This window comes from Oncorhynchus nerka, linkage group LG9b (genome assembly GCF_034236695.1).
Source record: "Oncorhynchus nerka isolate Pitt River linkage group LG9b, Oner_Uvic_2.0, whole genome shotgun sequence".
Taxonomy (NCBI): domain Eukaryota; kingdom Metazoa; phylum Chordata; class Actinopteri; order Salmoniformes; family Salmonidae; genus Oncorhynchus; species Oncorhynchus nerka.
The window spans coordinates 37639899-37650789 of record NC_088424.1 but is presented as its reverse complement, the minus strand read 5'-3'; the positions used below and the strand labels follow the sequence as shown (position 1 = coordinate 37650789).

The 10891-nt window shown below is 44.1% G+C and overlaps 1 protein-coding gene across 1 annotated transcript in view; it reads left to right on the top strand.

The window, feature by feature from the left end:
- The first annotated feature begins 1764 nt into the window (after nucleotides 1-1764).
- The window catches only part of LOC115114730 (leucine-rich repeat and immunoglobulin-like domain-containing nogo receptor-interacting protein 3), a 116490-nt gene continuing 107363 nt past the window's right edge, over nucleotides 1765-10891 (top strand). Inside the window, exon 1 of the mRNA XM_065013659.1 lies at nucleotides 1765-2580. The gene's annotated coding sequence lies outside the window, so the exon portion shown is untranslated. The remainder of the gene's footprint in view (nucleotides 2581-10891) is intronic.

Sequence of the window (10891 nt, the reverse complement as noted above, 5' to 3'; positions counted from 1 at the left end):
AGTGTGGGAGTACGTGTGTATTTGTATGTTCTTCCCTTTGCCTGAACGCAGCTGCCTGATGATCTGATCCACTCTGACAGGACACCACAATGCTTATACCTTTTCCCTATTCTTTCTCTCTCTCTCTCTCTCTCTCTCTCTCTCTCTCTCTCTCTCTCTCTCTCTCTCTCTCTCTCTCTCTCTCTCTCGCGCTCTCTCTCTCTCTCTCTCTCTCTCTCTCTCTCTCTCTCTCTCTCTCTCTCTCTCTCTCTCTCTCTCTCTCTCTCTCTCTCTCTCTCTCTCTCTCTCTCTCTCTGGATTTATTGGCATGGGAAACGTATTGACATTGCCAAAGCAAGTGAGGTGGATACTATACAAAAGTGAAATAAACAATAAAATATAAAGACATATTATATATATATATATACATACATATATATATATATACAGTGTTGTAACAATGGTTAAAGTACACAAGGGAAAATAAATAAGCATACATATGGGTTGTATTTACAGTGGTGTTTGTTCTTCACTGGTTGCCCTTTTCTTGTGGCAACAGGTCACAAATCTTGCTGCTGTGATTGCATACTGTGGAATTTCACCCAGTAGATATGGGAGTTTATCAGAATTGGATTTGTTTTCGAGTTCTTTGTGGATCTGTGTAATCTGAGGGAAATATGTCTCTCTAATATGGTCATACATTGGGCAGGAGGTTAGGAAGTGCAGCTTAGTTTCCACCTCATTTTGTGGGCAGTGTGCACATAGCCTGTCTTCTCTTGAGAGCCAGGTCTGCCTACGGCGGCCTTTCTCAATAGCAAGGCTATGCTCACTGAGTCTGTACATAGTCAAAGCTTTCCTTAAGTTTGGGTCAGTCACAGAGGTCAGGTATTCTGCCACTGTGTACTCTCTGTTTAGGGCCAAATAGCATTCTAGTTTGCTCAGTTTTTTTGTTAATTCTTTCCAATGTGTCAAATAATTATCTTTTTGTTTTCTCATGCTTTGGTTGGGTCTAATTGTGCTGCTGTCCTGGGCCAGCTTGCTTTGGGGACTCTTCTCCAGGTTCATCTCTCTGTAGGTGATGCTTTGTTATGGAAGGTTTGGGAATCGCTTCCTTTTAGGTGATTGTAGAATTTAACCTCTGTTTTCTGGATTTGGATAATTAGTGGGTATCGACCTAATTCTGCTCTGCATGCATTATTTGGTGTTCTACGTTGTACACAGAGAATTCTCTCTCTCTCTCTCTCTCTCTCTCTCTCTCTCTCTCTCTCTCTCTCTCTCTCTCTCTCGCTCTCTCTGTCTCTCTCTCTCTGTGTCTCTCTCTGTGTCTCTGTCTCTCTCTCCCTGTGTCTCTCTCTCTGTCTCTCTCTCTCTCTGTCTCTCTCTCTCTCTATGTCTCTCTCTCTCTCTCTCTGTCTCTCTCTCGCTCTCTCTCAGTCTCTATCTCGCTCTCTCTCTGTTGCTCTCTCTCTGTTGCTCTCTCTCTCTCTCTCTCTCTCTCTGTGTCTGTCTCTCTCTTTCTCTCTATCTGTCTCTGTCTCACTGTCTCTCTCTCTCTGTCTCTCTCTCTCTCTCTCACTCCCTCAAACGTGATTGGTTGACATTTATGTATTACAATGTTACTAATTTGTTCCCGTCTGACTCTTGCAAGAAGATCCCTTAGCCCTGAGCCCAACAGCAGCGATAGGCAGAGACAGTTAGACAGAGAGTGGCGAGAGAGAGAGAGAGAGAGAGAGAGAGAGAGAGAGAGAGAGAGAGAGAGAGACACACAGAGAGAGAGAGAGAGGTAGAGAGAGACAGAGAGAGAGAGAGAGAGACAGAGAGAGAGAGAGAGAGAGAGAGAGAGATATAGAGAGTGCGATGAAGAGAGAGTGGGAGAGAGCAAAAGAGAGAGACAGAGAGAAAGAGGCGGAGAGAGCATGAGAGAGAAGAGACTGGGAGACAGAGGCAAAGAGAGAGTGAGAGAGAGAGAAAGAAAGAAAAAGAAATAGAGCGAGAGAGAGAGAAAGAGCAGGGAGAGAGCTAGAGAAGGGAGAGAGCGAGAGAAAGAGAAGGGAGAGAGAAAGAGTGGGGAGAGAGTGAGAGCGAGAGCGAGTGAGACGCTGACACTGAGAGAGACGCACCCTGTAAAAGAGGCAGAGTCAACAGCTACAGCAACAGAGCTCCCGTTCTCTCTCACACACAGACAGAGAACCAGACCCATTCCAGGGGAGACGGTGAGCACACACCCCCACTGAGGAGCACCGTCTCTTGGGAGGAGATCCCACACCCCGCCCCTCCTCCGTCTGTGTGTTTTTGCAAAAAAACTGGAAGAGAGACATAGAAGAGAGTGAAGGAAGGAGGGATGAGTGGCTTGTTTGCCACAGCTGCTGATGCTAGAGGCTGAGATCGAGGGACGCTGACGAAGAGAGAGAGAAAAAGGGATCTGAAGACCAGAGGATTGGAGGAGAGGAAGACTGGCACGTGTAGAGCTTCTCAAACATATGGACAGAGACAAGAGAGGGACAGTGTCGGGGAACACACACACACACACATCACACGCACAAACATCACACACACACAGGCACCGATGAGGAGGGAACAGGGACCACGCTTCAGTCCTGGGTGAGTTAACTTCTACTGACAGTAACCATGAGCCAAACACACACACACGCACTCATAATACACAAAGGTGTAAACGTGACACACACACACACAAACACACGCACACACAGATGCAATCAGATATTTGCACATACTCATACACACAGACATAAACATACCAACTCATAAACATACTGAGGTCAATAGATGACTATAGATGACTGTGTGTGTGTCATTATGCGGCTCTCTACCCTGACCAGTCTGACACTCTCTCACCAGGGTTAGGAGAGAGAGAACAGATCAGAGAGGGAAAGAGGAGTGTGTGTGTTTACCGGTGGATGAATGTGAGCGAGTGTGTGTGTTTACCTGTGGATGAATGTGAGCGAGTCTGTGTGTTTACCTGTGGATGAATGTGAGCGAGTGTGTGTGTTTACCTGTGGATGAATGTGAGCGAGTGTGTGTGCTTACCTGTGGATGAATGTGAGCGTGTGTGTGCTTACCTGTGGATGAATGTGAGCGTGTGTGTGCTTACCTGTGGATGAATGTGAGCGAGTGTGTGTGTTTACCTGTGGATGAATGTGAGCGAGTGTGTGTTTACCTGTGGATGAATGTGAGCGAGTGTGTGTGTTTACCTGTGGATGAATGTGAGCGAGTGTGTGCTTACCTGTGGATGAATGTGAGCGAGTGTGTGTGTTTACCTGTGGATGAATGTGAGCGTGTGTGTGCTTACCTGTGGATGAATGTGAGCGAGTGTGTGTGTTTACCTGTGGATGAATGTGAGCGAGTGTGTGTGTTTACCTGTGGATGAATGTGAGCGAGTGTGTGTGTTTACCTGTGGATGAATGTGAGCGAGTGTGTGTGTTTACCTGTGGATGAATGTGAGCGAGTGTGTGCTTACCTGTGGATGAATGTGAGCGAGTGTGTGCTTACCTGTGGATGAATGTGAGCGATTGTGTGTGAGACCTGTGGGTTATATTGGATAATTGTCTGCAGTCAACTGGTAGCTGAAGCTGTAGTTGTAGTTGTATCCAACCAGAGAAGTAATTGGTAGCTGTAATTGTAGTTGTATCCAACCAGAGAAGTGATTGGTAGCTGTAATTGTAGTTGTATCCAACCAGAGAAGTAATTGGAAGCAATAATTGTAGTTATATCCAACCAGAGAAGTGATTGGTAGCTGTAATTGTAGTTGTATCCAACCAGAGAAGTAATTGGAAGCAATAATTGTAGTTGTATCCAACCAGAAAAGTAATTGGTAGCTGTAATTGTAGTTGTATCCAACCAGAGAAGTAATTGGTAGCTGTAATTGTAGTTGTATCCAACCAGAGAAGTAATTGGTAGCTGTAATTGTAGTTGTACCCAACCAGAGAAGTAATTGGTAGCTGTAATTGTAGTTGTATCCAACCAGAGAAGTAATTGGTAGCTGTAATTGTAGTTGTATCCAACCAGAGAAGTAATTGGTAGCCTACTGTATGGGGAGTTGGTAGAGTTGAGTTTGCAGACAGCCAGCTCAACCCTCTGTCATGAATGCTATGCTATACTGCCAGCAGCATTTCATAGCTGATTTCCCAGGCTGTGGTGATGATGTATGGAATGATGTATGTGTACTGTATGTCACGATGCTGAGTGTAAACACATATGTCCCGTGGCTGTAAAACTGCCACATTTCATCTAGAACTTTATGAATATGATTTACAGCCTATAAAATAGTGCTTGTAGGATTTCCTCTGTTATGTTGTTGTAGCTGTCTCTAGCTGTCTGTCTGTCTGTCTCTAGCTGTCTGTCTGTCTGTCTGTCTGTCTGTCTGTCTGTCTGTCTCTAGCTATCTGTCGGTTATGTTGTTGTAGCTGTCTCTAGCTGTCTGTCTGTTATGTTGTTGTAGCTGTCTCACGCTGTCTGTCTGTTATGTTGCTGTAGCTGTCTCTCGCTGTCTGTCTGTTATGTTGTTGTCTCTAGCTGTCTGTCTGTTACGTTGTTGTAGCTGTCTCTAGCTGTCTGTCTGTTATCTTGCTGTAGCTGTCTCTAGCTGTCTGTCTGTTATGTTGTTGTAGCTGTCTCTCGCTGTCTGTCTGTTATGTTGTTGTAGCTGTCTCTAGCTGTCTGTCTGTTATCTTGCTGTAGCTGTCTCTCGCTGTCTGTCTGTTATGTTGTTGTAGCTGTCTGTCTGTTATGTTGTTGTAGCTGTCTGTCTGTTATGTTGCTGTAGCTGTCTCTAGCTGTCTGTCTGTTATGTTGTTGTAGCTGTCTCTCGCTGTCTGTCTGTTATGTTGTTGTAGCTGTCTCTAGCTGTCTGTCTGTTATGTTGTTGTAGCTGTCTGTCTGTTATGTTGCTGTAGCTGTCTCTAGCTGTCTGTCTGTTATGTTGTTGTAGCTGTCTCTCGCTGTCTGTCTGTTATGTTGTTGTAGCTGTCTCTAGCTGTCTGTTATGTTGTTGTAGCTGTCTCTAGCTGTCTGTCTGTTATGTTGTTGTAGCTGTCTCTCACTGTGTGTCTGTTATGTTGTTGTAGCTGTCTCTAGCTGTCTGTCTGTTATGTTGTTGTAGCTGTCTCTCGCTGTCTGTCTGTTATGTTGTTGTAGCTGTCTCTAGCTGTCTGTCTGTTATGTTGTTGTAGCTGTCTGTCTGTTATGTTGTTGTAGCTGTCTCTAGCTGTCTGTCTGTTATGTTGTTGTAGCTGTCTCTCACTGTGTGTCTGTTATGTTGTTGTAGCTGTCTCTCGCTGTCTGTCTGTTATGTTGCTGTAGCTGTCTCTGGCTGTCTGTCTGTTATGTTGTTGTAGCTGTCTGTCTGTTATCTTGCTGTAGCTGTCTCTAGCTGTCTGTCTGTTATGTTGTTGTAGCTGTCTGTCTGTTATGTTGTTGTAGCTGTCTCTAGCTGTCTGTCTGTTATCTTGCTGTAGCTGTCTCTAGCTGTCTGTCTGTTATGTTGTTGTAGCTGTCTGTCTGTTATGTTGCTGTAGCTGTCTCTAGCTGTCTGTCTGTTATGTTGTTGTAGCTGTCTCTCGCTGTCTGTCTGTTATGTTGTTGTAGCTGTCTCTAGCTGTCTGTTATGTTGTTGTAGCTGTCTCTAGCTGTCTGTCTGTTATGTTGTTGTAGCTGTCTCTCACTGTGTGTCTGTTATGTTGTTGTAGCTGTCTCTAGCTGTCTGTCTGTTATGTTGTTGTAGCTGTCTCTCGCTGTCTGTCTGTTATGTTGTTGTAGCTGTCTCTAGCTGTCTGTCTGTTATGTTGTTGTAGCTGTCTGTCTGTTATGTTGTTGTAGCTGTCTCTAGCTGTCTGTCTGTTATGTTGTTGTAGCTGTCTCTCACTGTGTGTCTGTTATGTTGTTGTAGCTGTCTCTCGCTGTCTGTCTGTTATGTTGCTGTAGCTGTCTCTGGCTGTCTGTCTGTTATGTTGTTGTAGCTGTCTGTCTGTTATCTTGCTGTAGCTGTCTCTAGCTGTCTGTCTGTTATGTTGTTGTAGCTGTCTGTCTGTTATGTTGTTGTAGCTGTCTCTAGCTGTCTGTCTGTTATCTTGCTGTAGCTGTCTCTAGCTGTCTGTCTGTTATGTTGTTGTAGCTGTCTGTCTGTTATGTTGTTGTAGCTGTCTGTCTGTTATGTTGTTGTAGCTGTCTCTAGCTGTCTGTCTGTTATGTTGTTGTAGCTGTCTGTCTGTTATCTTGCTGTAGCTGTCTCTAGCTGTCTGTCTGTTATGTTGTTGTAGCTGTCTCTCACTGTGTGTCTGTTATGTTGTTGTAGCTGTCTGTCTGTTATGTTGTTGTAGCTGTCTGTCTGTTATGTTGTTGTAGCTGTCTCTAGCTGTCTGTCTGTTATGTTGTTGTAGCTGTCTGTCTGTTATGTTGTTGTAGCTGTCTCTAGCTGTCTGTCTGTTATGTTGTTGTAGCTGTCTCTCGCTGTCTGTCTGTTATGTTGCTGTAGCTGTCTCTAGCTGTCTGTCTGTTATGTTGTTGTAGCTGTCTCTAGCTGTCTGTCTGGTATGTTGTTGTAGCTGTCTGTCTGTTATGTTGTTGTAGCTGTCTCTCACTGTGTGTCTGTTATGTTGTTGTAGCTGTCTCTAGCTGTCTGTCTGTTATGTTGTTGTAGCTGTCTCTAGCTGTCTGTCTGTTATGTTGTTGTAGCTGTCTCTAGCTGTCTGTCTGTTATGTTGTTGTAGCTGTCTGTCTGTTATGTTGTTGTAGCTGTCTCTAGCTGTCTGTCTGTTATGTTGTTGTAGCTGTCTCTCGCTGTCTGTCTGTTATGTTGCTGTAGCTGTCTCTAGCTGTCTGTCTGTTATGTTGTTGTAGCTGTCTCTAGCTGTCTGTCCGTTATGTTGTTGTAGCTGTCTCTCGCTGTCTGTCTGTTATGTTGTTGTAGCTGTCTCTAGCTGTCTGTCTGTTATGTTGTTGTAGCTGTCTGTCTGTTATGTTGTTGTAGCTGTCTCTAGCTGTCTGTCTGTTATGTTGTTGTAGCTGTCTCTCACTGTGTGTCTGTTATGTTGTTGTAGCTGTCTCTAGCTGTCTGTCTGTTATGTTGTTGTAGCTGTCTCTAGCTGTCTGTCTGTTATGTTGTTGTAGCTGTCTCTAGCTGTCTGTCTGTTATCTTGCTGTAGCTGTCTCTAGCTGTCTGTCTGTTATGTTGTTGTAGCTGTCTGTCTGTTATGTTGTTGTAGCTGTCTCTAGCTGTCTGTCTGTTATCTTGCTGTAGCTGTCTCTAGCTGTCTGTCTGTTATGTTGTTGTAGCTGTCTGTCTGTTATGTTGTTGTAGCTGTCTGTCTGTTATGTTGTTGTAGCTGTCTCTAGCTGTCTGTCTGTTATGTTGTTGTAGCTGTCTGTCTGTTATCTTGCTGTAGCTGTCTCTAGCTGTCTGTCTGTTATGTTGTTGTAGCTGTCTCTCGCTGTGTGTCTGTTATGTTGTTGTAGCTGTCTGTCTGTTATGTTGTTGTAGCTGTCTCTAGCTGTCTGTCTGTTATGTTGGTGTAGCTGTCTGTCTGTTATGTTGTTGTAGCTGTCTCTAGCTGTCTGTCTGTTATGTTGTTGTAGCTGTCTCTCGCTGTCTGTCTGTTATGTTGCTGTAGCTGTCTCTAGCTGTCTGTCTGTTATGTTGTTGTAGCTGTCTCTAGCTGTCTGTCTGGTATGTTGTTGTAGCTGTCTGTCTGTTATGTTGTTGTAGCTGTCTCTCACTGTGTGTCTGTTATGTTGTTGTAGCTGTCTCTAGCTGTCTGTCTGTTATGTTGTTGTAGCTGTCTCTAGCTGTCTGTCTGTTATGTTGTTGTAGCTGTCTCTAGCTGTCTGTCTGTTATGTTGTTGTAGCTGTCTCTAGCTGTCTGTCTGTTATGTTGTTGTAGCTGTCTCTAGCTGTCTGTCTGTTATGTTGTTGTAGCTGTCTGTCTGTTATGTTGTTGTAGCTGTCTCTAGCTGTCTGTCTGTTATGTTGTTGTAGCTGTCTCTAGCTGTCTGTCCGTTATGTTGTTGTAGCTGTCTCTCGCTGTCTGTCTGTTATGTTGTTGTAGCTGTCTCTAGCTGTCTGTCTGTTATGTTGTTGTAGCTGTCTGTATGTTATGTTGTTGTAGCTGTCTCTAGCTGTCTGTCTGTTATGTTGTTGTAGCTGTCTCTCACTGTGTGTCTGTTATCTTGCTGTAGCTGTCTCTAGCTGTCTGTCTGTTATGTTGTTGTAGCTGTCTCTCGCTGTCTGTCTGTTATGTTGCTGTAGCTGTCTCTAGCTGTCTGTCTGTTATGTTGTTGTAGCTGTCTGTCTGTTATCTTGCTGTAGCTGTCTCTAGCTGTCTGTCTGTTATGTTGTTGTAGCTGTCTGTCTGTTATGTTGTTGTAGCTGTCTCTAGCTGTCTGTCTGTTATCTTGCTGTAGCTGTCTCTAGCTGTCTGTCTGTTATGTTGTTGTAGCTGTCTGTCTGTTATGTTGTTGTAGCTGTCTGTCTGTTATGTTGTTGTAGCTGTCTCTAGCTGTCTGTCTGTTATGTTGTTGTAGCTGTCTGTCTGTTATCTTGCTGTAGCTGTCTCTAGCTGTCTGTCTGTTATGTTGTTGTAGCTGTCTCTCGCTGTGTGTCTGTTATGTTGTTGTAGCTGTCTCTAGCTGTCTGTCTGTTATGTTGGTGTAGCTGTCTGTCTGTTATGTTGTTGTAGCTGTCTCTAGCTGTCTGTCTGTTATGTTGTTGTAGCTGTCTCTCGCTGTCTGTCTGTTATGTTGCTGTAGCTGTCTCTAGCTGTCTGTCTGTTATGTTGTTGTAGCTGTCTCTAGCTGTCTGTCTGGTATGTTGTTGTAGCTGTCTGTCTGTTATGTTGTTGTAGCTGTCTCTCACTGTGTGTCTGTTATGTTGTTGTAGCTGTCTCTAGCTGTCTGTCTGTTATGTTGTTGTAGCTGTCTCTAGCTGTCTGTCTGTTATGTTGTTGTAGCTGTCTCTAGCTGTCTGTCTGTTATGTTGTTGTAGCTGTCTGTCTGTTATGTTGTTGTAGCTGTCTCTAGCTGTCTGTCTGTTATGTTGCTGTAGCTGTCTCTAGCTGTCTGTCTGTTATGTTGCTGTAGCTGTCTCTAGCTGTCTGTCTGTTATGTTGCTGTAGCTGTCTCTAGCTGTCTGTCTGTTATGTTGTTGTAGCTGTCTCTCGCTGTGTGTCTGTTATGTTGTTGTAGCTGTCTGTCTGTTATGTTGTTGTAGCTGTCTCTAGCTGTCTGTCTGTTATGTTGGTGTAGCTGTCTGTCTGTTATGTTGTTGTAGCTGTCTCTAGCTGTCTGTCTGTTATGTTGTTGTAGCTGTCTCTCGCTGTCTGTCTGTTATGTTGCTGTAGCTGTCTCTAGCTGTCTGTCTGTTATGTTGTTGTAGCTGTCTCTAGCTGTCTGTCTGGTATGTTGTTGTAGCTGTCTGTCTGTTATGTTGTTGTAGCTGTCTCTCACTGTGTGTCTGTTATGTTGTTGTAGCTGTCTCTAGCTGTCTGTCTGTTATGTTGTTGTAGCTGTCTCTAGCTGTCTGTCTGTTATGTTGTTGTAGCTGTCTCTAGCTGTCTGTCTGTTATGTTGTTGTAGCTGTCTGTCTGTTATGTTGTTGTAGCTGTCTCTACCTGTCTGTCTGTTATGTTGCTGTAGCTGTCTCTAGCTGTCTGTCTGTTATGTTGCTGTAGCTGTCTCTAGCTGTCTGTCTGTTATGTTGCTGTAGCTGTCTCTAGCTGTCTGTCTGTTATGTTGTTGTAGCTGTCTCTAGCTGTCTGTCTGTTATGTTGCTGTAGCTGTCTCTAGCTGTATGTCTGTTATGTTGTTGTAGCTGTCTCTAGCTGTCTGTCTGTTATGTTGTTGTAGCTGTCTCTAGCTGTCTGTCTGTTATGTTGTTGTAGCTGTCTCTAGCTGTCTGTCTGTTATGTTGTTGTAGCTGTCTCTCACTGTCTGTCTGTTATGTTGCTGTAGCTGTCTCTCGCTGTCTGTCTGTTATGTTGTTGTAGCTGTCTCTAGCTGTCTGTCTGTTATGTTGTTGTAGCTGTCTGTCTGTTATGTTGCTGTAGCTGTCTCTCGCTGTCTGTCTGTTATGTTGGTGTAGCTGTCTGTCTGTTATGTTGTTGTAGCTGTCTCTAGCTGTCTGTCTGTTATGTTGTTGTAGCTGTCTCTAGCTGTCTGTCTGTTATGTTGTTGTAGCTGTCTCTAGCTGTCTGTCTGTTATGTTGTTGTAGCTGTCTCTAGCTGTCTGTCTGTTATGTTTGTAGCTGTCTCTAGCTGTCTGTTATGTTCTAGCTGTCTGTCTGTTATGTTGCTGTAGCTGTCTCTCGCTGTCTGTCTGTTATGTTGTTGTAGCTGTCTCTAGCTGTCTGTCTGTTATGTTGCTGTAGCTGTCTCTCGCTGTCTGTCTGTTATGTTGTTGTAGCTGTCTGTCTGTTATGTTGTTGTAGCTGTCTGTCTGTTATGTTGTTGTAGCTGTCTCTAGCTGTCTGTCTGTTATGTTGCTATGCTGTGTGCTCCTTTGGGTCAGCTTATTATGATGAGTATATTATTTAGGCTAAAATTGCAAGCTTTATTGTATGTGTATCATTGCAAATACTCCGTAATGATATTCTGCTCCTGCAGATTCTGCTCAGCCCTGATTTAAAACATGGTAACAGTCTAGTAACAACCTAGTGATAATACTTCCATTAAGTTTTGTCTTGTGTGATAAAGCAACAATATCGGCTTACTGTGTTAAAACGTATGGTGATTAGGGGCTGAAGCGATACTAACCATGGCTGGATTGGTGGCTGCTAATGACCTAACCTGACCTTGTTAAGGTCAGCTGTCGTAACCTGACGTAAGTGATCATAATATGTTATGACAGTGGCAATCAGTTTTTTTTCTCCTTGCTGCCAGAAGCACTGTTACATCACACATCATT